This window comes from Cydia amplana, chromosome 8 (genome assembly GCF_948474715.1).
Source record: "Cydia amplana chromosome 8, ilCydAmpl1.1, whole genome shotgun sequence".
Lineage (NCBI taxonomy): Eukaryota > Metazoa > Arthropoda > Insecta > Lepidoptera > Tortricidae > Cydia > Cydia amplana.
The window spans coordinates 968,243-996,233 of NC_086076.1; the positions used below are offsets into that span (position 1 = coordinate 968,243).

Here is a 27,991-nt window from a genome sequence, read left to right on the forward strand (position 1 = left end):
ATAATAAGGGTTCTTAAAATTCAAGGGTCGAAGTTACAAAACGAGACGTAGTCGAGTTTTGTAAAAAAAGACCCGAGAATTTTAAGAACCAATTATGAGCTGTTGCATACATTACTTTTTCTATGACAGCTGCAGCAAAAAAAAAGAGTTATTATTAAAAAAAAAGAGTTATTATTTAAAAAAAATTGAGTTATTATTAAAAAAAAAAAAGAGTTATTATTGTAAATGAAAACATACCTCTTTCAATCAAGATGATCGGAACTTCTATCTTTAAAAAAAATAAAGCAGTTGTATTATACTCATAAGATGACTGCTAGCAGTCATCTTATGAGCCTATAGACAAATCATTCAAATGACATTGCTTTAGATATCACTGTCAGTCATTTAATTGACACATTTAAGTGCTGGAGTAGAAAAAATAGATAGAAAATGAGCAATTTAACACAATACATTGGAAATTTAAAAAATATATGGGAATAATAAAAAAAATACAAGCCCTTAAAGTAAAAAAAAAAAATTGTTTAAACTTTCAAATTGGAAAAAATAATACCATTCGATTCCTTAAATTTTATTTAAAAAAATATTGTATAGCAACCATATACATAAACGCAATATTTCACCGACAAAATCGCAATTTCCTTGGTTTCCAATTTCCATACATTGAAACGGCTTCTAAGTTAGAAGTTCTAACGTTACATGTTACATGATGACATCACGAATCACGATGTATTGCCATTTTCTATGTAGCGTTTCGTCAGTAAAGTGCGGGTGCCAGACTTTGACCATCATTTGTGACTTTTGTATTGCTTTAAGACAATGGGTTCCATACAAACATTTGATCCTCAAAGAAACCTGATCGACTGATACCATAAAAATTGTCAAATACCCTATTGTTTTAAACGGTTGTAGAAAAAAAAGGATGATCATTTTCTGTCTTTGTATGACTGGACTATTACTTTAGCACACCCTACTGGCCCTAAATAAATATGTAGAGTTGAGTTTCAGAGTGGTCTTAGATAAGCCAAGTTTTAAATTTAAATTTATCCTAAGTTATTTGGCACCCATTTAGACATCTGTTTTGTCTGTGTAGTAACATTGAACTTGGCTCCCACACTTACGTTTTTGATGGGATTTTATATTCAGTCATGTAGCCCATGTAGGCTTATAATTTTTAACTTTACTTATTTCTGTATTAGTTTTTGTGGGATCACGTTTTAAATGCACGTATTCAACGTGATGGGTAGGCTGAAGCCATATATAACATTCTCGATGTCATTGTAAGCAAGTATGTGAATAAAAAAACACATACATTTAAAATTTCACCAAAAAAGGTATTGCTGTCGACAATAATGTTTCATCACTGTGTTGTTTCACAAAAAAATCTGCTGTGACAGCTGTTATTCATTGAAACGTGGGATTTTTAACTGTGCCTATATCACTACATAAATTAAGGTTGACATCTGAGCCCGTACCATGATTCACTGACAGTGTCAAAACTGACATTACGCTATCGAGAACGTAATTTATCTTATCTTATTATTTTCGGGGGCCCTTACGGATACACTTCGACCCATAGGGATCTTTTGTGCAATTACCCCCTGGAGAAGATCCGTCAGCTACTCAAGAGCTTTTCCCACCATATCCATGTGTCGGATGATGGAGCTCATGGGTAGCGTTTTAAAGTCCTTTGGTTCCAGATATCCTGCTCCAAAGTCCTTCATTCTTTGTCTGGCGAGGGCGTGACATTCACACATTAAGTGTTTCACTGTCTCTTCCTCTTCGCCACACATACGACAATCGGTGTTGTCAGAATGTCCCATCTTGGTCAGAATTCCCTTGACCCCGTAATGACCAGTGAACACCCCCGTTATGATTTGGAGTTGTCTTTTGCTAAGTTTCCAAAGCTTTTTGCTCCAGCCGGAGTCTACTCCTTGCATGAAGAGCTTTGCATGCTTTAGACCCGTCAGACTGTTCCATTCTTCCTGATGTTTGGTCTTGGCATGGTCTTTAATAGCCGTTGTGATGGTTCCCTGTGAGAGCCCCACGAATGGTTCCGGACCTATAAAGTTGCTTTCAGATCCGGTTCTGGCAAGTTCATCTGCATTTTCATTGCCTATGAATCCCTCGTGCCCTGGGATCCATACCAGTTGCACTCTGTTTTGCCTTCCAAGCTGGTTCAGAGCTTGGACGCCATTATATACCAGTCTAGAGTCCACTCTGTGCGATTCAAGCGCTTTGAGTGCCGCCTGACTGTCGCTGAGTATATAGATATTCTTCCCTTGGGTTTGCCTAACTATATTCTCATGCACGCAGGCAATTATAGCGAAAGTCTCAGCTTGGAAGACAGTGGCGTAATTGCCCATGCTTATACTACTACTAAAGTCATTTGCATAAATGCCTGCTCCCGTACCAGATTCTGTCTTAGACCCATCTGTGTACCATACGATGTCGTTTTCATCAGGGATTGGTGCTTCAAGACCTTCGGTCCATTCTGCCCTTGTTGGAATTTTAACGTTAAAATTCTTATGGAATACAAACTTGGGTTGCATTTTATCGCAGCCCATGTTCGTAATCCTTTTCACGAAATTGTCGCATTCCATGTTTGTGTGCTTGGTCTTTGGCTTGCTATCGCTCCAGAGGCCTGTTAGGGCCAACCTGTGTAACGATTTCCGCGCCTCAGATTGTATCACTAGGTGTAACGGTGGAAGGTCTAGCAGTACCTCCATCGCCGCGGTTGGCGTCGTTCTAAACGCACCAGTAATAGCCATGCATGCCGTTCTTTGTATTTTCATAAGGGCATCCCTGCATGTTCTCTTTAGTGTCCTTGGCCACCATGCCAGGCATCCGTACAAGATGATTGGTCTTACCATCATGGTATAGATCCATCTTAGTACCTTGGGGTTTAGACCCCACGTTTTGCCATAAGCCGATCTACACATTCCAAACACTCTAAGTGCCTTGGTGATTGTGAGTTCGACATGCTTTCTCCAGTTCAGTTCTTTATCAAGTGTTACGCCTAGATATTTCACTTCATTGGACATTTCCAGGACCCTTCCATAAAGCTTCAGCTGCTTCATGCCATTAAGGGTCTTTTACCTGGTAAACGGTATTACCACTGTTTTGCCTGGGTTTATGGAGAGTTGATGACAGTTGCACCATCTCTCCACTTGCTTCAGTGCTTTATTCATGATTTCCGATACTGTTCCCGGGAATTTTCCGTTTACAAGAATCACTAAATCATCTGCATACCCTACCGTATGTATTGGGCCTTTGTTTAGTTCTTCCAACAGTGAGTTAACTACCAGACTCCAGAGAGTTGGTGAGAGAACCCCACCCTGTGGGCAACCTTTCGTAGCCGTAGCTAGTATTTCGTCTCCCATAAGGGAGGATGTTATTAGTCGGCTATTTAGTGAGAACGTAATTTACTTTCTATACATCTCGCTCGCACTAATATGCGAGTACGAGCGAGATGCGTAGAAAGTAAATTACGTTCTCGATGGCGTTTATGTCAAAGCCAAACTGGTGGTAGCCACACTGATGCCTGTAGGCAACACATTGTTTTTGCATCAGACAATGTTTCCGATATTAAGGAAAGAGATGCAACATGAATATTAATGGCACTATACGAGTATAATTATGCACTTGATATTTAAAACAATATAAAATTTTATTTAATAGAGGTGCTATCAAATTTGGTAGGTTAATTGTTCATATTATTATCATCAATATTATCGTAAACGGATAAAAAAATATTCACTGGCCTTTTCCCGCCATTACAAGTACCGTAGAATGGTGTTACTTTGATTAATTTCAAAATTAATATTTATTTATCTCCCCGAATATGGAATCTAAAAATAAATTAAAAAAATGACAATATCGGTTTTTGCTCCTCTATCGACTTCACCAATAATATTTTTTTAAATACTAATGTGTCCTTTGAAAAAAAAATCTAAAGTGTTGATCAACTTTAAACTTAATTTGGGGTTACTTTGATACCCCCCTTTTTTTCGACGGAATTCGATAGTAACCCCTATAGGGACTAAAACTTCAAAACATTACAAAAAAATCCGTTCGCAGGTTTAGGATTTATAAGAATTTTATTGCCTTTGGGGTTTGACAAAGAGAAAAAAGGTTAGCTTAGAAAAAATCTATAACTTTATTGCAAAACAGTCTCATATTTTACTTATTTAAGGTAAAAAGCATAATTGAACAATAAAAATAAAAACCTATCAAAATTTATTAACAATATGTAATAACAATACGATGATGTACGGGATGCTTGGCGTATCGATGGCCTGCCTTCGACCACTTCTGTCACAGCCCGGTTTAAAACTTTTTCAGAGTAGTTCCTATATGCTCAGGCATTATTCTAAAACAATAATACAAAAATCAGTTAAAAAACCTTCAATATCTAAATAATCTAAAAAACTATATATGTTGTCGTCAAAGTAAACCCTTATAGGCGATCAGTGACACCCCATGCCACAAAAACCGAGTTCCTAAAATGGCCGCCATGATTATGATTTGCAACAAGAATCGATGTTATAGGCCGATACATGCCTGATTCAATGGATTACATCAAATTTATGTATTTGCTATATAGAACATTGTACATTAGAAGTTATACAGGCTATTAAAAGTACACAAAACTGATACTTGCATATTTTAATTTTTTTCCCATTGATCGACATGCTTGATCCCACGGACACAAATCACTAACTGACAGTGACGTTCAATCTTGCCAACCGTAAAAAAACAATCCACACGTTTGAACACGAAGTAAAGTTTTTATCAAAGTAAACCCAGGATTCAAAGTTCCCCATTCCACGGTACCTATATACTTTTTTTTAATTAAATTGTGTTTTGTTTCAGGTAATTACTATGGAAATAGCGGTCAATAATACATTCAAACAAAACATGCAATAATGCTTCGTGTATCTACAATATAGACATGAGGTATTCCAAAATAGATTTAAATACTTCAACAATAGGTTTGATTTATTTCCGTGCCATTTCGTACTTTCTCACAGTGACAATTAATATATGAAAGTCGCTAGGGACCTCATATTATTGTCACTGTGACAAGGTACGAAATGATACTGAAATTAAATTCCTTTACCATTCATACGATTTACCGAAAAATATTACAGTTAAGTACCTGTGTAATGCCACTTGCCCGATCTTAATAACCCGTTTAAAACAAATGTCACAAGAGAATCTCAATCAAAACTACTCACTAACCTTGAATTAAGGTAGCGTAGCATTAAACTAGTTAGTTTACTTTTAGATTTAGATGACCCAATTATCGACGTTGCTCGGACACCGGCGTGTGCGCATCGTAAGGCTGTGGTCGGGAGGTAGCGATTTGAAATAGAGAAAACAATATGACATAATATTCTCAGTTTACAGACTTTCATGTAACAGCTGCCAGGTTGTCTGTACTTTTTGTGCATTCTCGTCCTTAATCAACAGATTTTTAGTACTTGTACAAAATAATAAGGTACTCGAGGTAATCGGACAAAATTGCAGAAGAAATTTTAGCGACTCAAGGCGCGACTTAGGTGCGAATGAAATAGGTACCTAACTCCCAAATAAAATTATTTATCTAACCTAATTTTAAGTCCACTCATGGTATACTGAAATAGAAATCTGAAAATGGACAGTATGTGGATTAAATAATAAAATTAAGTTCCATTGTATTCCACGTGTAAAAAATGACTCGTGTGTAATGGCAACGCTGTGGCATTGGGCGCAGCCTTACCTTCACTTAAACGGTAACAAATAAAACGACTGATCATTGTGAAATAGATGTGTCTGTTATACATAATTGGGTGTATACAGTTACATTTGATTGATGTTACATTATTACACATTACTTACTTAAAAGAGCTTATCTTGATCAAATATTCATGCCGCTTAAGACCTTTTGCGGACTTTAATGATATTGAGACTTACGACATTTTTGGGACTTGGGTGTTTAATGATACATATTCATTACACGTTAATGGGTATGTTTTTGTGTATGTTAATGAACTATATCATTAGGTTTGTCATTAATCTTAGAAACATTTTTGCGGCTTTGTCAAAGTTTTGTAATTGTGTTAGATCGTTGGTTTTGTGTTGAAATTATAATTTGTTAATGAAATAAAGTGTGAAAAGCAATGTGATTATATGAAGTAGTCCTTTATGAACAAACACATGAAGAAATTTTTGTTTTGTACGAGTCAGTAATACCTAGAATAGAATATTATAAATTATAAATATTATTATAGAAATAGACTATTCACAAAACTGTTTCTGTTTAGCCCAATGGTTGACTGGTAGAGAATGCCTCAAGTCGTTAAGTACGCCATTTGTACTCTTTTTCTGTAAATTTGTGCAATAAAGTTTAAATAAATAAATAATTAAGTGTTTGTTACCCCTGTAACCTTCAGTTGCGGCCACGGTCATCTAATTGCCAGTACCATGACCCGACCGTCATGTAAATAGTCAGGTAGACGATGATGACCAACTTCCGACGGTTACGGTAACCGCCGTTTTACGTGTCATCAAGCTGTAATAATAATAATAATATGGTCGTGCCACGCTCTATTGGGATCGATCTATCATCACTGACAGGACTATTGTAGCCAATAAGCCTGACATTGTGATAATAGATCGATCGCAGCGCCGGGCCGTGCTCGTTGACATCACCATCCCCCATGATGAGAATCTCGTGAAAGCCGAGAAGGACAAGTCCAGTAAGTACCTAGACTTGGCTCACGAGATAACCGCCATGTGGGATGTTGATTCGACGATCATTGTCCCGATAGTTGTTTCAGCGAACGGTCTAATAGCGAAGAGTCTCGACCAACATCTTGAGAGACTCTCGCTAGGTGGTTGGATCAAGGGTCAGATGCAGTAGGCGGTGATCTTGGACACGGCGCGGATAGTCCGCCGGTTCCTCTCTCTGCAGCCCTGACCACCGGCAGCTTGGGCCTTGCCCCGCTGCTGGCGGCACCCTAGGTTAGGTTTATTTATAATGTGTTTATATGTATTTTTTATTGTTTTGTAAGTGTTTTTATATTTTACTTTTATATTCATATTGTAAAAAACCCTAACTTAGAGAAGATAAATAAATAAAGGAATAATAATAATAATGTGAGCCTATATGCGTCCCACTGCTGGGCACAGGCCTCCTCTCATGCGCGAGAGGGCTTGGGCTATAGTCCCCACGCTAGCCCAATGCGGATTGGGGACTTCACATGCACCTTTGAATTTCTTCGCAGATGTATACCTATATATAGTCCTCCTCATCGTTTTCGATGACGGCGACCCTAAATAAACATCATGGACGTTGTCTAGCGTGAGCCCTTACGAGGGGTATTCAAAATATTCTCGGTATGAGAATGAAAACAAACAAGTACGAAAAGTTTGATATTTTTATTTTTCAATATACTCCCCCCCTATGTTCATACACTTAAAAGATCGATCAATTATTTTTTTTAATCCCTCGTAAAAATATTTTTTATCTTTCGTGTAAAAATGCTCCTCCACTGCCGCCTTCAATGCTTCATCGTCAGAAAATTTATTTCCACGCAGATCCTTTTTAAGATTGGGGAGCAAAAAGAAGTCGCTGGGGGCTAAGTCCGGACTATACGGTGGGTGAGTAACAGTTTTAAACCCACGTTCAACAATAGCTGCCTTGGCAATATGAGCAGTATGGACGGGGGCGTTGTCATGCAGAAGCAGAATACCTTTGGTTAACTTTCCTCGCCTCTTTTCTTTAATTACATCCTTTAATTGACGTAGAATGTTAGCGTAGTACTGTCCTGTGATATTTACACCTTTTTCTTTATAATCGATTAGTAATACTCCTTCACAATCCCAAAATATCGTGGCCATGACCTTGCCAGCTGAAGGGATGACCTTCAACTTCTTGGGATGAGCTGAACCCTTAATGTGCCACTGCATGGACTCTTGTTTACTCTCTGGGTCATAATGATGAACCCAGGTTTCATCTCCAGTAACTATTCTTTGCAGCACCTCATCAGGATTTTCACCGCACAGGTCAATAAAATCGGAACAACAAGCTACACGCATGTCTTTTTGAAGCCGAGTTAGCATTCGCGGAACCCATCTTGCACTTACTTTTGACATATTAAGATGGTCATGTATAATATCATGTACGGTACCAATAGAGAGATTGGTTACTTGTGCTATAGATTTTACCTTCACTCGACCATCTTCCAATATAAGTTTTTCCACTTTATCAATATTTTCTTGTGAAGTAGCTACTACAGGCCGGCCAGGTCTAGGGTCATCTTCAATACTCTCCCTTCCGCGTTTAAACTCGCTTGACCACTTTTGAATGGTAGATAAAGAAGGAGCAGACTCACGGTAAACACAATCCATTTCCTCTTTTATGGTTTTTTGATTTTTACCCTGTTTTGTCAAGAATTTTATCACGCATCGATGTTCTAATTTAGTTAACATTGTCAATTCGCACAGGATGTTCATGTTTGTTCAGCAATTGCAGAAAAACAAAAGACTATCTCGGTTCGAATTATACTTTTTTTTAATGTCAATGAATAAACCTTAGCGGCCAGTAACGAAAGAAATTTTAGAAGAGGTCGTAAGATATCAATACCGAGAATATTTTGAACGCCCCTCGTATGTGGCTGGCCAGGCCGAACTTGGTCTTAAATACTCTATTGCACGTGTGACAATAAAGTTGGCCAGCTGCGTTGAGCGTGTACACGTAGGAGGGCTTAGGTCTCTCTTTCCGTGACTGGCGTTTTGTGACTAGGCTTGGCTCGCAGATGTATGCAGGTTTCCTCACGATGTTTTCCTTCACCGAAAAGCTAGTGGTAAATATCAAATGATATTTCGTACATAAGTTCCGAAAAACTCATTGGTACGAGCCAGGATTTGAAGTTCAAATCCTGGCTCGGGTTCAAATTTTGAACCCGCGACCTCCAGATTGAAAGTCGGACGTCATATCCACTCGGCCACCACCGCTTCCAAGCTCAAGCTATCAAGCTGTAGACGGACGTTTTTACTGATGTTTTCGTGGTTATTGAAACTCTTGACGTTACGTTAATGATGTTGGGATTTATGTATGTTAGACTAGCGACCCGCCCCGGCTTCGCACGGGTTAACAAATTATACAGAAATCTTCCTCTTTAATTACTCTATCTATTAAAATCCGCATCAAAATCCGTTGCGTAGTTTTAAAGCATCTAAGCATACATAGGGACCAGGGATGTAACGGATGTGGTTTTATCGGAACCGAAAGCGGAACCAGATGTTTTAAATTTAGTTTATCGGAACCAGAAACGGAATCGGAACCGAAAACGGAACCGGAACCAGAACCGGAGCCTGACTAGCGTGAGACAGTACCTACTGTCAGTAGGTACACATTATACAACACAACATACGAATAGGTACTTTAAATTCAACAACACGAATAAATCAAAACATCTAATTACTGCAGCACGTGGCAAACGGGGCTATGAGTGAATGACTGGTATAAACCTGTTTGTTTTTGATGTACGCCGCTCATGTCCCGCAGTCCCGCTGCCGCGCCAAGCATTGACATCCGATATAACATCCGTTTCAAAAGTAACGGAACCGGAACAGAAACGGATGTGTAATACCAAACGGAAGTTCCGACTTAACGGAAACGGAAACGGAGCTCCGTAACATCCCTGATAGGGATTAGGGACAGACAGACAGAGGGAAGCGACTTTGTTTTACACTATGTAGTGATTTAGATTTGTTCGGTATGTCAACATTAATATACTTACTGGATTATACAGTAAATGGATTGGCTTATTAGAAAACACATTTTCACTAATGAGGACGGACGATACAGTCTTAAATAGGCTACTAACTTTCAGTCCTCAGTAATCGAGCGATATTTTGTTACAATTATCGCAAATTACTTTCAGGATATAATAAGTAAGTAGATACAGTATAATCTACAAGGATAAACGTCACAATTTGTTTTCAATAGCTCTAAAATCTCGTTACTACACATATTCGGCTACTTTAATAACGGTTCTAACGCGGCTAAAATTCGCATTATTACTTAATAATACCAGTAGTCAACCTAGCACCAGACAGGTTGCTGTTGATATATAATTATACCACTCTTACTATCACATTACAAATATAATTTCTTGTATACGGCAAATGTAGGGTTGTCAACGATTGTTTTTATAAAATTTAGTTGTTTAGATGTCAGTTATGTTATGTTGAACTGTTTGAATAACTACGCATATTGTTCGTCTAGTTCAGTATAATATATGTAGGTAGGTACGTACCTATCCACAGTAGGTTTAATTTAAATATATTTTCTTCCGTGCTTTAGATTAGCGCCTGCGTCTTACTTAACGCCATCAAATCATATTAGATAAACATTTGTTTGATAAGCGGTTTGTAAGATTGATAGTTTTGATTATGAATAACGCCATAATAATATAACAATTAAAAAAAAAAGCTAGCATTTATATCTAATTATGTAATGCCGAATATTGGTAGTTTAGAAAACTGTGAGTCTGCATTTTGTGAGTGGAAAGGAAATGTAAAATTTAATTTGTAGATTTTTTGTGGCAACCCTAGTGCAAAAAATGTACACATTACGTGTGAACTAACAATTTGCACTTACACGTTTTTCTTAACATCAATTTGAATAAAACTAACTCTGTTTATTGCGATAGCGGCCCAAATATGCGCGAGATACGACCACGCCCCGTGACATTGCTTGTTCAAGACTAGGCTTAATTATATTATAGTCACAAACAAAATATAAATATAGATAGAATATTCTTTTTGCAACTTCAATAAATATCATGGGATCATGCTCCAATTTGATTCTTTTTTTACCCAAACTAAGAGAAAAAAGGTTTTTGTCCACGTATTATTGGGCCCCTTTTTCGTAGTGTAAGTATAAATTTCCACAGTTAGACAGATTCTAAAAACTTATGAGAACGGTCGTTAAATTTTTCTTTGGGAAAGTGAGACAGGTATTTTTGTGTGTACCTACTACTTTGTAAGAAAAAGTATTCACTCTGTTTTTATTGTTGTCATATTAGAATTTAAACTGTTGTGAGACATACTAACATTGAATAATTTTACGGTTTAGACTCACTTGTTCAAGTGAGTCTAAACCGTAAAATTATTCAATGTTGTCATATTTTTGTATTTATTCTAAAGTTTTTTTTTGTATCTAATGTCCAGTCCACCATTTTAACCGTTAATTATTCCTATATTTATACTACGTGTTTATTATTTAGTAAGCGCAAATTTATATTCTTGCGTTCATGTTTAGGTTCATTTCATTACCAAACCTAATGCCCTACACTTAGGTCATATTTATAAAATTGTGCGTGATTATTTGCAACGCATATTCCTAATTATGCACATTATCATATTTCGTGCAAGAATCACACTTAAATAATTCATATTACCTCGGAACTTAAACCCACAAACCGAATGATTTAAACGTCTATAGTTTAAACATGAGCTTGAGACGCACATTCGAAAATAAACCTTATTATAGTTGATTAAAAAGTAAAATTACTTAGACAGTTTCTTAACTAATTGATCTTTTGTTCTGTAACGGAATATATTAAAACGAATGCATCTAAACTATAGCACGGGCTGTTATAGAGATTAATGGGTATTGTACCGCAAGTTAAAATCATACACATGTGTAACGTGTAACGTGTATTGTGTGATCACGTGGTCATATCGTACATGGACGTCGTTTAGTATCTACAAAATTTCATTTAGTACATATTCCGATCTTCTGTGTACGCGCAAAATCACAAAATTAAAGTAATTAGTACCTAATGAAACTTAAAGGTAATAAATAGTAATAGGCACCTCCGTGAAAAACATTATCTACAGATTAAGGGGCTTATTTTGTATTTTCTGTTTTCATAACTCAGAACTCAGAACATTGGGCCATCAAACTAGTATGTCGGTCACAATCAAAAACAGCGCTTAAATGTATTTTATGTTCGGAAAGAAAAGACAACATTTGTTGTTGTTGGGTTAAAGACCTATACCCAGGCCTACCCACCATCATCATCATCTATTACCGGAGAGACACCGTTTTTGCCTTTTGGTGGCGAAAAAGACCGGTGTTATTTCTGTATTCTCTTATTCATAAGAAAGGTGATAACGTCCATTTTTTAACCGCCTTAAAAAAAAGGAGGTTCTCAGTTTGACCCGTATGTTTGTATGTATGTATATTTGTCCGCGATTATCTCGCGTTTGGCTGAACCGATTTTGATGCGGTTTTCAGAAAAGTGTTTGTTACATTCTGGGGAAGGTTTTAGTATGGAGCTGAGCAAATCCCGTCGTTAAGCAAATTTCTGCCAAAAAGTAGTTAATACCTAATAATAAGAAAATTAATAGCCATCCGGGTAATTAATTAGTTTTTGAAGGCGGTGCCAAACCAACAAAAACCTTCTTTGCTGCCAAACAGAATAAAAAACGAGTAGTTAGTAGTGCAAAAACTAAGTTAGTAAGACTCTAAAATTTTGGTTTGGCACCGACTTCAAAAACTAATTAATTACCCGGATGGCTATTAATTTTCTTATTATTAGGTATTAACTACTTTTTGGCAGAAATTTGCTTAACGACGGGATAGGGACTGGACAAGGATAGGGGTGGGGTATAGTATAAAAATTATTTTGTGCTTTTCAGTGGGTTGATTTTTTGAAGGCGGTTCCCTTTTTTTTGTAAAGAAATAAAATTAAGTTATTTTGGTTTTGTTTTTTTTCTGTGTCGTCGAACCTTGTCCTGCAATGAAACAAAGATGTGAACATTCTACGGGCTAGTTTGATGTTGTCTGTGTAATGAATGTAGGTACTACGTTAATGTAGCATCGACAGCCATTCAATGTTTTACTAACGGATATTATTTTTTGATAGATACATCTCTCGGGATGTCTCGACGATGTGTACATCCCGCCTCCGTAGCCTCCGCCTCAAACGTCCGTAGGCCTTCAGTCCCAGAGGTGGAAAGTAAGACAATGCGACAGAGCAAATGAAATGCAAATAAATCCTGTCGCTCAGATTGAAACGTCGATTATTGTTTATCTTATCTTTGGTTTCATGCTAATACTGCTGTTGTCATTTTGGACCGTGCGTTTGTGACTTGCCTTGACGCTGAAACAAAACAAATGTATAAGTTGAAATAGGACCGGAATAATGAATTGTTAATGTATTGTATTTTACTATTGCTTTTTAATTTTAAATATAACCTTAAGACCACATGCCATATTTCAGCCATATTGTCAGCGGTTTTCAATCTTTTTTTTTTGGAAAGCGAAATACTTGATGGAACCCTACAATACGGTGGCGGCATGGTAAAATTTTTCGAGGCGACTAAAGCATAGTGTTCTAAATTCTTGCGGAACCCCTGCAGGGTTGTCGCGGAACCCTAGGGTTTCGCGGAACACACTTAAAGTATGGCTGCCTTATGTTATAGTCATGGGTTTGCCTGTGATATAATTTAGAGATATTTTGGTCGAGTGAAAATTAACTTATGTACTTTATGTAGGTATATTATTTTAAGTAAAATTTATCAATATTGAGAATAAGCTGAATCTGTTGATAGTACTACTACTGATGATAGTGATGATAGTAGTCAAATCATTTTTTTATAAAATAAATTTATTTGTTCCTTAAGTTGCTATTAATATTGACTTGTTTGTGACATGTAAAATATTAATATCTGGGTGACCGAGCTTCGCTCGGAAAACATATAAAAACTCGAAAATGCGCGTTTTCCCAGAGATAAGACCTAGCTAGATCGGTTTTTCGCCCCCGAAAACCCCTATATAGCAAATTTCATCGAAATCGTTAGAGCCGTTTCCGAGATCCCCGAAATATATATATAAATAAATAAACAAGAATTGCTCGTTTAAAGGTATTAGATAGATATTGTGTTAATATGACGATAGTCTTCGATTGTTGTAATTACAGATTTGACAAGGCTGTTTTATGACAACACCGCATATAACGGCTTTACTACGGGAGTGCGACACACGCTTGTGCGAAGTATTGTTAGTGCGACGTATGATTAGGCGATGTACGATTGTACGACATGTCATTTGTGGGAACTATTGTTCGTGCGAAACATTATTAGGCAATTCACGACTATACGATGTGCCATTTGAGCGAATCATCGTGTGTGCGAAATATAAATCAATAGGTAGGTTAAGTTCGTTAGGTAGCTTCAAATGCCCGAAGGGCAAAGCGCCCAGCGGGGCTCCGTCTAGTTCAGTTGTAAAGGAAATGTTTTTTGAGAAGAAACAGTGTAAGTGCTGAGACCATGTTAAAAATAAATTACCCGTAGACCCACAAATACTGTCGTGCACTAGAAGTATTGTCGAGACGTAATATGTCGCACAATTTAACATCGATCAAAAATACTGCCGGACTATAGTTTGGTCGAATAGTGATATGTCGCACAATATCACTTCGCAGAATTGCAGTGTCGTTAAAAAAAATACGTATGTCGCACAATCGTGCATCGCACACTTGGGGTCGCACTTATGTAATAATCCCCATATAACATGTTGTATAGAATAGCATTTAAATTGTGTACCTAGTACCTATTGTAGGAGGCAGTAAAATAAACAATTTGAAAAGCAAGTATATTCTTCATTTTATTCGATTAGTGTTGATTGTTGAATAGGTCATGCGTCATTTGAAAATGTAGAATAATAATTGTCCATTACAAAAAATAAATGTCCATCTGTGTGCATAACATTATGGTTAGTATTTGTTTATGATTACTCTTAGAAACATAATTACCATAACAAGTCCATGACTGACTGAGTTTTTACTGCGGTATTTCCCAAGGATTGTTGCCACTTTGCTGATAAAATCCTAAATTATTTCTGAATGGAATATAATTGCGCCGTCAAGTAATTGTTTCCCAGCTGGTTACAGCAAAGGTCGAATCCAGCGGAAATACTTAATATCTATAGGTACTAGATGACACGGAGTGCAAAGGAAGTTGACTTCTGATTGATAAGGGAAGTGGAATGAAAATTGACGGTAATGAGAGTTATAAAATAAAAAAAATAAAATAAAAAGCTTTTATTTCAGGCAGTACCCATATACAAATTGCATTAGAACTAATTTAAAACTAAAACTACTGACACTGTAGAGGGGTGCCACTCATGTTAAAAGTGTTATGGTAATGTCGGTAATGAGTTAGGTATTACGTATGTGGACATCCATCGGTGTTGAGTGTAGGTATTTAACAAAAAGCGGCCAAGTGGGAGTCGGACTCGCCCATGAAGAGTTCCGTATTTAGGCGATTTATGACGTATTAAAAAAAGCTACTTACTAGATCTCGTTCAAACCAATTTTCGGTGGAAGTTTACATGGTAATGTACATCGTATATTTTTTTTAGTTTTATCATTCTCTTATTTTAGAAGTTACAGGGGGGGGGGACACACATTTTACCACTTTGGAAGTGTCTCTCGCGCAAACTATTCAGTTTAGAAAAAAATGATATTAGAAACCTCAATATCATTTTTGAAGACCTATAGATACCCCACACGTATGGGCTTGATGAAAAAAAATTTTTGAGTTTCAGTTCGAAGTATGGGGAACCCCAAAAAAATATTGTTTTTTTTTCTATTTTTGTGTGAAAATCTTAATGCGGTTCACAGAATACATCTACTTACCAAGTTTCAACAGTATAGATCTTATAGTTTCGGAGAAAAGTGGCTGTGACATACGGACGGACAGACAGACGGACAGACGGACAGACAGACAGACAAACAGACAGACAGACATGACGAATCTATAAGGGTTCCGTTTTTTGCCATTTGGCTACGGAACCCTAAAAAGAGAGGATGTGGACGGTGATGAGAGGTTATGGTAATGACAAGTATGGCGGTAAATACATGGCCTTGCTAGTCGTGCACATAATAAACAAATTAAATTAATATTCTACGTGCTATGACAATATAAAGTTTCCTTAGAGTTTTAGACATCTGACTGTAATATGTGTAGACTTACTAAGATAAAAAAATGTCTTTATGCTTAATTTTTACGATGAGAAAATGTTACACATTATCAATAAAATATAGGTTTATCCTGCCTGTATTCTATTATGCAAAGTGTAGACAAATTTTTTAACCAAATAAAAAAAATACTTCTTAAGAAAAAGTGACCAAATGGGAACAATCGGGACTTCAGCTTTTGCGAGTATCTATTAATTGTGTAAAATAGTTATTGACACAAATCAAACAATGGTGAATAATAATGATAAAAATTTACATTGTTTTTTTTTTATTATTATCTTTCCTCAACAATAAGAATATTAAAAAAAACGGTAGCGGTATTCCATTGCCCAACGCTCATACATTACAGAGGGCGGACCGCCGCTGTCAGCCGATCATACACCAAAGGCAAGCAACCTTTATGTATGAGGTACGGGCCACGCCCACTAAGCACTGGCAACACTACACAATGTAAGCCACATTGACAGTTAATTCACTTGATGGACGGATGGATGGATCATTGGGGGAGGCCTTTGTCCAGCACTGGACGTCTTTCGGCTGAGATGGTGATGACTTGATGGAACTATCGAGGACTATGATGGGGTACCAAGAATACATAATGCTGAAGCAAAATAATGAATGCTCAGAGATACCTTAACACCTCCCCCTCCTTTATCCACATCTTGCCAATAAATGCATTTTTATAGTTGGTCAAACCAAATTGTCAGTAAATAAGAGAAAAAAAAATATACTCATCCTTTTCTTTTGGGTGCTAGTACTAGTGTAAGACAAAGATAGTATGTTTCTCTCTGTCTATGTTTGAAATGAGACAGTCCTTTAACAAATTTTTTAACCTTTAATTTTTTTTTTTAATTTTTTTACATTATTATAGTTTGCTATAATAATGTTCTTTAACTCAAGATACTGCTTTAAATGTACTGTGGTGCTAGCATCTATTTAAACAGCTGAGCTAACCTTTCTAGACTTGAATTTGTAGTTTATCGACTGAGTGGGATAATGAGTGGAAGTGGAACCAGTTTTTAGATATTCTAAGCATTTAATAGACTTGTTCTTTCCAATTCCAAATGATATTTAGATAGCGATAGAAAATGAGAGCATTTAAAAGCGTTTCAAGACAAATACGTATGGTCTATTATTACATATGTATAAATATATATAGACCATTTTACTTGTGACTGCTATATCTATTCTCTCGTACTGGGCCATAGGCCTGGGAGATATTTTTTACAATCTACTACATACTTAGGTACATTATGGGTACACTAAGACAAATAGAAAATTCCATTAAGTAAATAAATATTGGTATTTTCATTATTTGACAACAATGAAACCCATAAATTTACTAGTAAAAGCTAAAATATTGATTCAGTTGCCGTAGAAACAATAACGCTAAGTTTTTATTTTGACTCTCAAACACACTTCTATTGTCGATCAACACTGGAACATACTTTGTTTCACAAAACAGTATGTCTCACGGTACTTATGTTTGTTTTGTGTGTACATAATTGTGTATTTTTATCTTAAACACAACTAATATTAACATTCAGAACTATATACTCGAATATACCTAAATAGTTACGAAAGTAGGTCTCGTATCTCGTATCTGTCTTTCTGTTACCACTTCAAGCTTTAACCGCTAAGTTCGTCCAGAAGCTAGTTGGACATTAATCAAAACAATATCTTTTAGATTGTAAATACAATATAAACAGACTTATGAAAGACACCTGTCCCCGACCACAAATTATAATGAAATTGCACGTTTATGATTATAGAACGGACCATTCGTTTCAAATAACTTGTAGAACGTTTATTAGCAGTTGACCTATCAGGATTGCTATACAATTGATTCGGTTAGTATTAAAACTGATTAAGTCCATATAAATTCAATAGTAACAGCTGTTATTTATTTTGGAAATACTTAAATCCTTTTTGTTAACATTATAATTACGATTATTATATTCATTTTTGTTTCGACGATCATGATAGAAATTCGTATGTTTTTGATATCAATGTAAACTTTATTATGTTATTATACTATATTTCGTAAAAAAACGAAAAAAAAAAATGCGGATAGCTTCCTTGATTTCACAATAATTGTTTCTAGTTGTATAGGCTATGCGGGCAAAGAATCATTGAGTCTATATTTAGTACTCATAAAACCTTTAGTAGGTTAATCCTTATCAAGAAAAGAGGTAATTTGAATTCAATAAGTTTTTTTTTATGTTTAGTGGTTGGCCATGACTGTAGGTATGTATTTTATTTCCATGTTTCAGAAGTTATTACTCATTTTAAATACAACACACGACTAATATCAGTGCCCTACAGTCCAGTTTTCAAGTAAGTACCTAAGTAAATTACAAAGGCAAACATCCCTTCGAGGGATATCTTCCAGCTAACCTCAAAAAGTCACAAGATGGAAATAAATACATTGTCCAGAACATTACCATTCGCCATCATTACCATAATATCATTCCCCTGTCATTCCATGTCCCATTCCTCACGCTTACGGATTTACTTCAAAGACACGTGATTGTATTTAAATATGATCTCAGAAAGCGGATACTATAGCAGCGTGATCATCAAAGGGCACGAACTGTTATGTACTTATGTATTCCATTAAATTTATTCCAACTGCTTTATATAAACCAGTATAAAATAGCTCCCTGATGGTGAATATTTACTATGGAGTTAGGGGTCATCAATGTTTGGGAGATGAAAATGTAGGGCCCGAAGTGAGAGGTGTATAAATGGATCACGATTATAGAAAGGGATTTGTAGATAACTAATTGAATTGATCAATCAAAGATTGTTAGGTCAGTTCTATACTGAACAAACCAGATCAATATTATTTGCAAAGCAGCCTTTGCTAGAGATTACGTATTGTATGTATATATGTAAAATCGTACGGTTCATTAGGATTGTGAATCCCCCAGAACGCTCCCATCTTAAAAGTCCTAAAATGCACTTGAACCCCTCTGGTGTTGTAGGTGTCCATGGGCGACGGTATTGCTTACCATCAGGCGATTCACTGCCACTTCCACGCTTTGTCATTTAAAAGTCGGCGCAGAGTTAGCTTGGTCAACAATATCATTGAATCTACCCTTAGAACCTTCACATACATCACCTATGTATTTAAAAAAAACCGGCCACGTGCGAGTCGGACTCGCGCACGGAGGGTTCCGCACCATCAACAAAAAATAGTGCAAAAAAATCGTGTTTGTTGTATGGGAGCCTCCCTTAAATGTTTATTTTATTTTATTAGGGTTCCGTAGCCAAATGGCAAAAAACGGAACCCTTATAGATTCGTCATGTCTGTCTGTCTGTCCGTCTGTCCGTCTGTCCGTCTGTCTGTCCGTCCGTATGTCACAGCCACTTTTCTCCGAAACTATAAGAACTATACTGTTGAAACTTGGTAAGTAGATGTATTCTGTGAACCGCATTAAGATTTTCACACAAAAATAGAAAAAAAACAATAAATTTTTGGGGTTCCCCATACTTCGAACTGAAACTCAAAAATTTTTTTTTCATCAAACCTATACGTGTGGGGTATCTATGGATAGGTCTTCAAAAATGATATTGAGGTTTCTAATATCATTTTTTTCTAAACTGAATAGTTTGCGCGAGAGACACTTCCAAAGTGGTAAAATGTGTGTCCCCCCCCCTGTAACTTCTAAAATAAGAGAATGATAAAACTAAAAAAAATATATGATGTACATTACCATGTAAACTTCCACCGAAAATTGGTTTGAACGAGATCTAGTAAGTAGTTTTTTTTTATACGTCTTAAATCGCCTAAATACGGAACCCTTCATGGGCGAGTCCGACTCGCACTTGGCCGCTTTTTTTAGTATTGTTGTTATAGCGGCAACAGAGATAATTCATTTGTGAAAATTTCAACTGTCTAGCTATGGCGGTTCATGAGATACAGCCTGGTGACAGATGAACGGACGGACGGACAGCGAAGTCTTAGTAATAGGGTCCCGTTTTTACCCTTTGGGTACGGAACCCTAAAAAGGGCCTGATTTTACACTGCCAGTCCAACAACCAATTTGCAATCGAGTTGAGATTTTACGGTGACTGCATTCTAAAGTTCAACAGAATCTCTAAAACGATTTCGTTGTTTGCGTGGCTTGTCGTTTTTTCCAATGCACCAGCGTTTCAACATTCCTGGCCTTAAAGTCAGCTACATTTTCGTCGTTTCGCTAATAAAGTCGTGCTGTTATGGTATCGTGATAACGCAAGGTATCTGCATGAGGTCATTACCAGGACTGAGTCATTACACTAGGTATGCCTAGATTGCCTAGAGCTTACTAGGTAAGTATTGTTAATTGGTTTGTTTGTTATAATTATATGTATTTAGGAATTCAATTCCGACTATCAAACACACTGAAAAAAGAATCAAACGCGATCATCTAGCTTGGTAATTTGTGGGATAACTTCTTTCAACACAATAGCAGAGTTTTAGAGCAATTTGGACTTTTACACAAATCTTTTCAGTCTCGATCTAACCTCTGACTAGCGGCCTGCCATAGAAAAACAATTGGGTACTTTCCTCTACTCAAAATAAATTATTTCACACCGTGCACGAAATAAAGCACCAGATAATTATTAGAAAAACACAGATAGCAGTTATTTTTAAACACAATTTCTATTTAATAAATCGGATGGAAGTATAAAAAGTAGGCGAGTTGACTGTGACGTCACTACACACGTTTTCATATAAATTCCATATTAACAAATCGTTTTGACAGTTCTAAAAAAGAAGCTGATTTAACTAGTAGGAAAGCAGCCAATTGGCTGTCGAGTATCTAGGTACAGGCCTTGTTAACGTTACCAATTCACATTATAAAGTAACGTTACTTAACGTTAAAATCATAAAAATACCTTATTACCGGTAGTAAATGGTAACGATACTTGATAACTTAACATTATTATAACGTTAGCTAGTTAACGTTAATTTTACCGGTAATTTTACTTTTTATTGTAGGGCTTGTTAACGTTACCCAATTCACATTATAAACTAACGTTACCAAACTAACGTTAACACTATCATTCTTTAAGCTGATATTTGCTTGTAATTTCATACACAATTTTAAGGCCAGTAGACCTTATTGACCATAAATACGGCAGGGCTTCTGTCAAATTGAAATAGAATCAGTCAAAATACATTAAAGATAATTATGTACGTTAGTAAAACTCAACTTTAATTCTAGTAGTTAGAGTTCATAGTCTTTTGTCATTATTCTTTATGTTTATCAAATGAAAGAGGTGGTATTCTACTTGTTTAAGATCTTTGTCCAATATGCATTGCGTCTCACTCTCTCATTAAGCAAAATGTGAGACGCAAATACACATTGGACCGAGATTGGACAGATAGAATACCACCCGGCTGTGTCGGAATATATTTGCCAAAATAAGAAGATTGCAAAACGTCATAAATTACTTTGTTAAATATGATGGTATAGCTAATTCGTTACTTGGTCGGTTTATATTAGGTACAGGCGTCTTTGATATAATATACGTCAATATTATATAGGTTGGATAATGTCTTGATTTATTTTGTGAAATATGGAGGTATTGCTGAAATGTAATTTAGTCGGATTATATTAAATGAGACACCTATTTATTGATGTTACTGCTTGCTTGTAAAAATGATTCAATTAAATTCGATTAAAGATAATTATGTAGGTACGTTAGTAAAACTAAACTTTAATTCTAGTAGTTAGAGTTCATAGTCTTATGTCATTATTCTTTATGTTAATCTAGAATGGTGAAACTTAAATTCTTATTTGAGACATTATTACATGCAATGTGAAATAATAATAATAATGTCCTAATTTGATAGGTTGTTCGGCGTGTGGTTCTGAAGAGGAACGAAATTTTTATTATTTTTATGCTACGAGGCACGGTTTAGGAGATCCAGCCCTATAAAGATTTTTCTCTCTTTTTCTTCTTTTTATTCGTTTTTAGGGTTCCGTAGCCAAATGGCAAAAAACGGAACCCTTATGGATTCGTCATGTCTGTCTGTCCGTCCGTACGTCACAGCCACTTTTTTCCGAAACTATAAGAACTATACTGTTGAAACTTGGTAAGTAGATGTATTCTGAGAACCGCATTAAGATTTTCACACAAAAATAGAAAAAAAACAATAAATTTTGGGGGTTCCCCATACTTAGAAGTCTTAGAACTGCACTCAAAAATTTTTTTTCATCAAACCCATGTACGTGTGCGGTATCTATGGATAGGTCTTCAAAAATGATAATGAGGTTCCCTGAAACGTATAAAACGACATCCATGACGACTTTTATGACATACTGCATGGTCGCCATCTTGGATTCCAAAATGGTCATTTTCGAAATCTGTACACCTGATTCAAATAAGGTTAGGGTTGCCAGATCGAAAGGCGCTATTATCGGGAAAAAATATAAATTTTTCGGGATTTTGAGACTTAAGTCGGGACAAAAAAAACATTCAAATTAAAGTAATTGTATTAAAAACAACGATATTTTACACTATTGGCACTACGTCAACTGCTCTGCCCATAGACGTTTTTATAACGCTGACGCGCTTGACACGGGTCGCTCGCTCGCTTGACGACAGTTCGGAACTTGAAATTATTGTTTTATAACGTGAAGCTGTTTTTCGGGACATATTTCACTTGGTCGGGAATCGGGAGCACATGCTAAAAATCGGGAGAATCCCGCCAAATCCCGACCATCTGGCAACCCTAAATAAGGTGCATCTATATCTATTAAGCCAATGATTTATAACTCAAGATAGGTTATAGGCGTTCCAAAATTGAAGCGCTTACCTTGTGACAAATTGGACAAGTTGCCTTTAGTCGCGACTGGACAAGCGAGAAATGTGCACGTGCTAACGCGCTCCCGCACACCGAAATAGAAAGAGACGAGCTTATGTTTAACAACGAGTATGACAAAGATGGGTGGAATGAGAAAATTAATCAAAAATAACAGATTTCTTCGTAGGCTCAGAAATAAATATGGAAGTATTTTTTGTGCTCCTCAAGTATGAGTATAACCTATCTATGGTTATATAATATCATTGTATTAAGCCAACATCAACAACATATCTACTATCGAAATGTACTTTTGATAGTAGTAGTACGAAATGTAATCTGAAAGGAATCAAGTAATGCACTCCTGTAATGAGGAATCGACATTGATTTCAATTACTAGTAATTGTAATATTAGAAAAGGTGATTCTTGATTCCTTAATTGGAAGTGTAAGTACTTAGTAATTCGGTATTGTTAGATTACTAAGTAATCTGGGAATCGGTAATCAGATTACAAAGTAATTTCGAGTAATCGTGGAACCAGGAATCAATTACGAAATGCCCATCTCTGCTTGAGAGTGAATGAACATTCGCTCGATTGTCAACGATGATGGCATCTATCAGTGAATCAAACGTAAATAAGCAGTTGTTAACGTTACCTACTAACGTTAAAAATGGTGTATCGATACCTTTGACTTAACGTTAGCTCAAATTGACAGCTGCTAACGTTACCATTTTGTTACCGGTAAAGAGTAGTATAACTAACGGTACCTGGTCTAACGTTAGTTAGAACTTAACGTTAGATCTGTCACCTTGTGGTAACGATACCAACTTTTTAACGGTATTTAAAGCCCTGTCTAGGTATGTTATTAAAAAATAGAATTGATTTAGTTTCGTTTTCAAACTGAACGTCAAAAAAAGCAACTTAAAATGTAATTGGAGGTAAGTAATTACACTATAGGTATTATTTATGTTTATTGTTTTTAGGTACAAAAATATTATCAGGGATAACGTCATTTGTTATTGATCTTTAGAATTTCCTCGAATTTTGTGATCTAAGAAACCCAGGTTCAGTTCAGAAATCAGATTTTTTATCCGTGAGAAAAAAGTATAACCAATAGATAAAAACACAGTGAAAAAATAACTAGTGTTAATATATTTGCAGCACATCAATCGTAATTAAGTTACGATACCAAACTTCTTGTATCGATCATGATTCGACATTTTTCTTTACACGAATAATAAATTCATCAACTTGATAAGTTAATATTAATGAACCACTCAACCGCTTCTGACATTGTTATCAGTCAAAAACATTGTTGGTGACATATGCTAATAGCAAAATTAACTGATCAACTGTGAACCTTATTGTCTTTGCAAAAAGGCTAATAAATTGTTAATAAACAATGCGGATGACATGTGTGTTCGCCGCTAACAACATTAGAACAATAGCGGAAGAGTCACACCCACACATTCCTGCGTAAATTATGTAAATAGAGTGATATATTCGTGGTGATTACCTACATTCGTCCTTTATATTTATTCGATACATTATTATTGTATCTGTTGACATTTTAGATTATATAAGTAAGAGCATTTTTGTGTCTTGATTATGCTTAGTAGTTTAACACAGACATTTGTTTGTGAAATTGTTGAAAAATGGTAATGACATTTCGGTGCCATTAATAATTCCGTACGACTTTAGAGTCCAACAAAGTGTAATATTTGACAATACCACCACTCTTCTAAATGTTGCCAATAAAAACTTAACGTGGCCTAACTCTACGAAGTTCATTAAGGCTTGTGAAAGTTGTGAGTAATAAAAGTATTGTATTCTCACGTTATTCCTTGGTTAATGATACGTTACTATACCCAATCTAGACATAACCTAATTAGTTCGTAGGTAGAGGTACATTTTAAATTAACTAGTCAAACTCATACGAACGTCTTTTCACAAAATGTCAGATTCACTGACATTTGCATATACAAACGAAAGCTTCGTCGACCAATATTACTTGATACCTAATTTATATTAAACCTATTAATAGCCATGATTCAAGTTATGTTGGTTGCAGAATAAGTAATCGGTGTGAAATTGAGTTCTCAGCCACGATCTGACCTTTTGTGATGGAAACATAGTAAGTCGCAGTCTAAAAATGACGTCTTAGTATAAGGCCTGAGTGGACGCTCGGAGCGGAGCGTTCGGCGGGGCGTGCAGCGTGGCGTCGGACTCACAAGTGATTTGAGCAGCGTGCACTAAGGCCGCTCCTATACGCTTGCATTTGTTTAAACATGCACGCCGCACGCCCTGCCCCGCTGCACGCCCAACATGAGCGTCCACTCAGGCCTTACACTTATGGTACAAATAAAACTGTTATTTCGACTTTGATTCGATGTCTAAATTATGCTCGTCTCGTTATTAACGATATATAGCACTATTAAAATTCTGATAACTAGGTAATCCTATAAGGAAGCAAGAAAAGAATAGGCACTTATTAACAAAAAAATGCTTTTATTTAAAACAAAGAAATGGAGGATTTTTTTTAATAAAGTACGATTACCTTTGTGCTCTCTTTTCCGTAAATTATCATTGCCATTTCTTGGCTAGGGTAATGATAATGTATTTTTTGTGATAGTTAATAAAATGTTTTGTAGCATCAGTTATGTTTTGTTATGTAAAATAAGTATCTACCGACTTCTCTCTGCAGATATCGCATGAATTATAAAGAGATTCAAAAACGTCTAAGCTAAAAACTTTGAAAGTGTAATTTTCTAAGTCAAATGCCCGTATAATGTCGCGAACACATGTCGATCGTGTTGCGTCGAAAGTGAAACGCGTTCGCGAAACGCGACCATTTTAGACGATGGCAGATCCTTTCAGACTTTTGAGAGGGAAATTAGGTACTTATTTAGTCAGGTGAAACTTTAATTTGTCTTTTAAGGAAGCTGACGCAAACTGTTTTCTCTGATATGTTTTACTGATTTGGATAGTTCCCCTTATTAGGGCGTACGCTAGCTGGGTTAACGAAAAATAAAAAAATCAACACTAACTGACGCGCGGACGCGTGCGACGGGTTTTAATATTTCAGTTTAATACCGAAATAAAGGAAAAACTTAATCTGATCATAATATTGTAGGTACATCTATGTAACTATAGGTACGCAAGATAGTCTCTAGGTAGCGTTTATTTTACATATTTAATTTCACAAACGGGTCTACTGTTTATTTTGTTAGGAACCCAGAACATTTTGACTTGTTAAAATTTGATCTATGGTCGTATGGCTTGTCAAACAACTTCGTCACTAGAAAAATGCACGAAATTCAAATTTTCTATGTGCCGATACCTACCCCTTTGCGCCTACATTTTTTAAATTTGACGCTCTTTTCTACTGATGGAAATGGCTTGACAGACTATATTTACGTACACAAAATCAGTGACAACGTTTACAAAATGTGGTAAAAAAACTCTACTTGCGTAACTAAAGTGCCGTCTATGCAAATGTTTACGTCAGTCTATATAGGTACCATTACCGTAGTAATTAGCCGCACAATTGCCTGTACATCAAAATGGACTTAGCTTTTGTTTCCTACGTAATTCGCGTTGCATCTCAGATCATCAATGCCATGCATCACAATGATTTGATCTCTGCCCCTCGTGTGTAGATAATTATGCAAATTACAAGTTTACTTGTTATTTTAATCGGACGCATCTTCATACAGTCACGTTTTAAAGACATATGGTTATTAAGCATAGTACCTCTATATACCTACTAGATTTGCCCGTGGCTCTGCCTACGTGGGATCCGGTCTGAATCATTTGGTTAGTTCCCGATTCGCCGGATTCTTGTTTCGCCGGATTCTTATTTCGTCGGATTCTTATATATTCGGATTGTGACGTACTAAAGTAAACCCGGCGAAATAGGAATCCGGCGAAACAAGAATCCGGCGAATCGGGAACTAACCTATCATTTCCAGTGCTCCCCCAAAACCATTAAAATAAAATTAAAAAAACTAAATAGTATTCAATGAATCAACCTGTAGAGCGGACCAACGCAACCTGTTGTTTTACACTTTTTACGGGTTGGGCCAAAAATACATGAACAAAGAATTATAAGGAATAATTTTGATAAACCGACTTACACATCTTTCACAAAATGTTATTAAAAATTAGAAATCATTTAACTTTTTAGTTGCGTGCTAAAACAAACAGTATCGTCTGCAAAATATACTCCTTAAGCTTTGATACCTAAACGCAAACGTAGGTATACAATATGCTGCAATAAAAATATTAGACCAACCTGTATAGGTATTGTATTTTACACATTTCATTCAAGGGTAAATGCCGTGAAAAGAGTAACAGATAGACGGTGTGTTTTATTAGCATTTAAAACATTATTTTGAATAAAATCAAAGATAGATAGTCAATAACCTTATGGCCTTCGGTTTTAGCTATTGGATAGCCATATTTGCTAGAGTACGTAGACTATAAAAACATAACCATTTTCTTAGTCACGTTTTGCAACAGATGGTTCTGACTACTTATCATGTTTTGATCTTACGACCTCAGCCTTAAGGTATTAGACACTCTAGACAGAAGTCATATGTGAAAAACAGAAAGCTACCTATTTACTGTAATTCGTTCCTATTTAAATTATCCTTAAACTTTGACCTGGGTAGTTCATTTAAATAGTAGTAGTAGTAGTAATATTCTTTATTGTGCACAATTAAAACAATATTAAATACATTTTAATTAACATAACGAGCTTAGCAACAATGTCTTATCGCTAAAAAGCCAGCAGCTAAGTAGATCATTAGTTTTACAAAAAATTTGAAGCTACTTGAACTTTAGGTACTAGCTTTTGAATTAGGTATTGTCGCTGTTCTGATAAAGATCTTATTTTTTCCTTAGTACAGTAATTACAGACTGATGTTCACCAGGCGGCGCGGCGCCTAGAATTAAATCAATACTCAAATAATATCGCAATGCAACAGTAACATAGTTCTTGAATCAGTTGCACCGACCACTGACCGGCAATGGTGCCGTTACCTCACGCACACACGCAAAGCAAAGTAGCCTTCAATACACGCACACTAGCGTCCAGATGCACTGTGCCAGTTGTTTCAGTTGCTTACAGAATCGATCGCTCAATGTTTC

At 36.1% G+C, this 27,991-nt stretch overlaps 1 protein-coding gene across 2 annotated transcripts in view; it reads left to right on the forward strand.

Moving 5' to 3' along the window:
* The window catches only part of LOC134649955 (uncharacterized), a 183,932-nt gene that overhangs the window by 137,804 nt on the left and 18,137 nt on the right, over positions 1-27,991 (forward strand). The window lies entirely within an intron of this gene.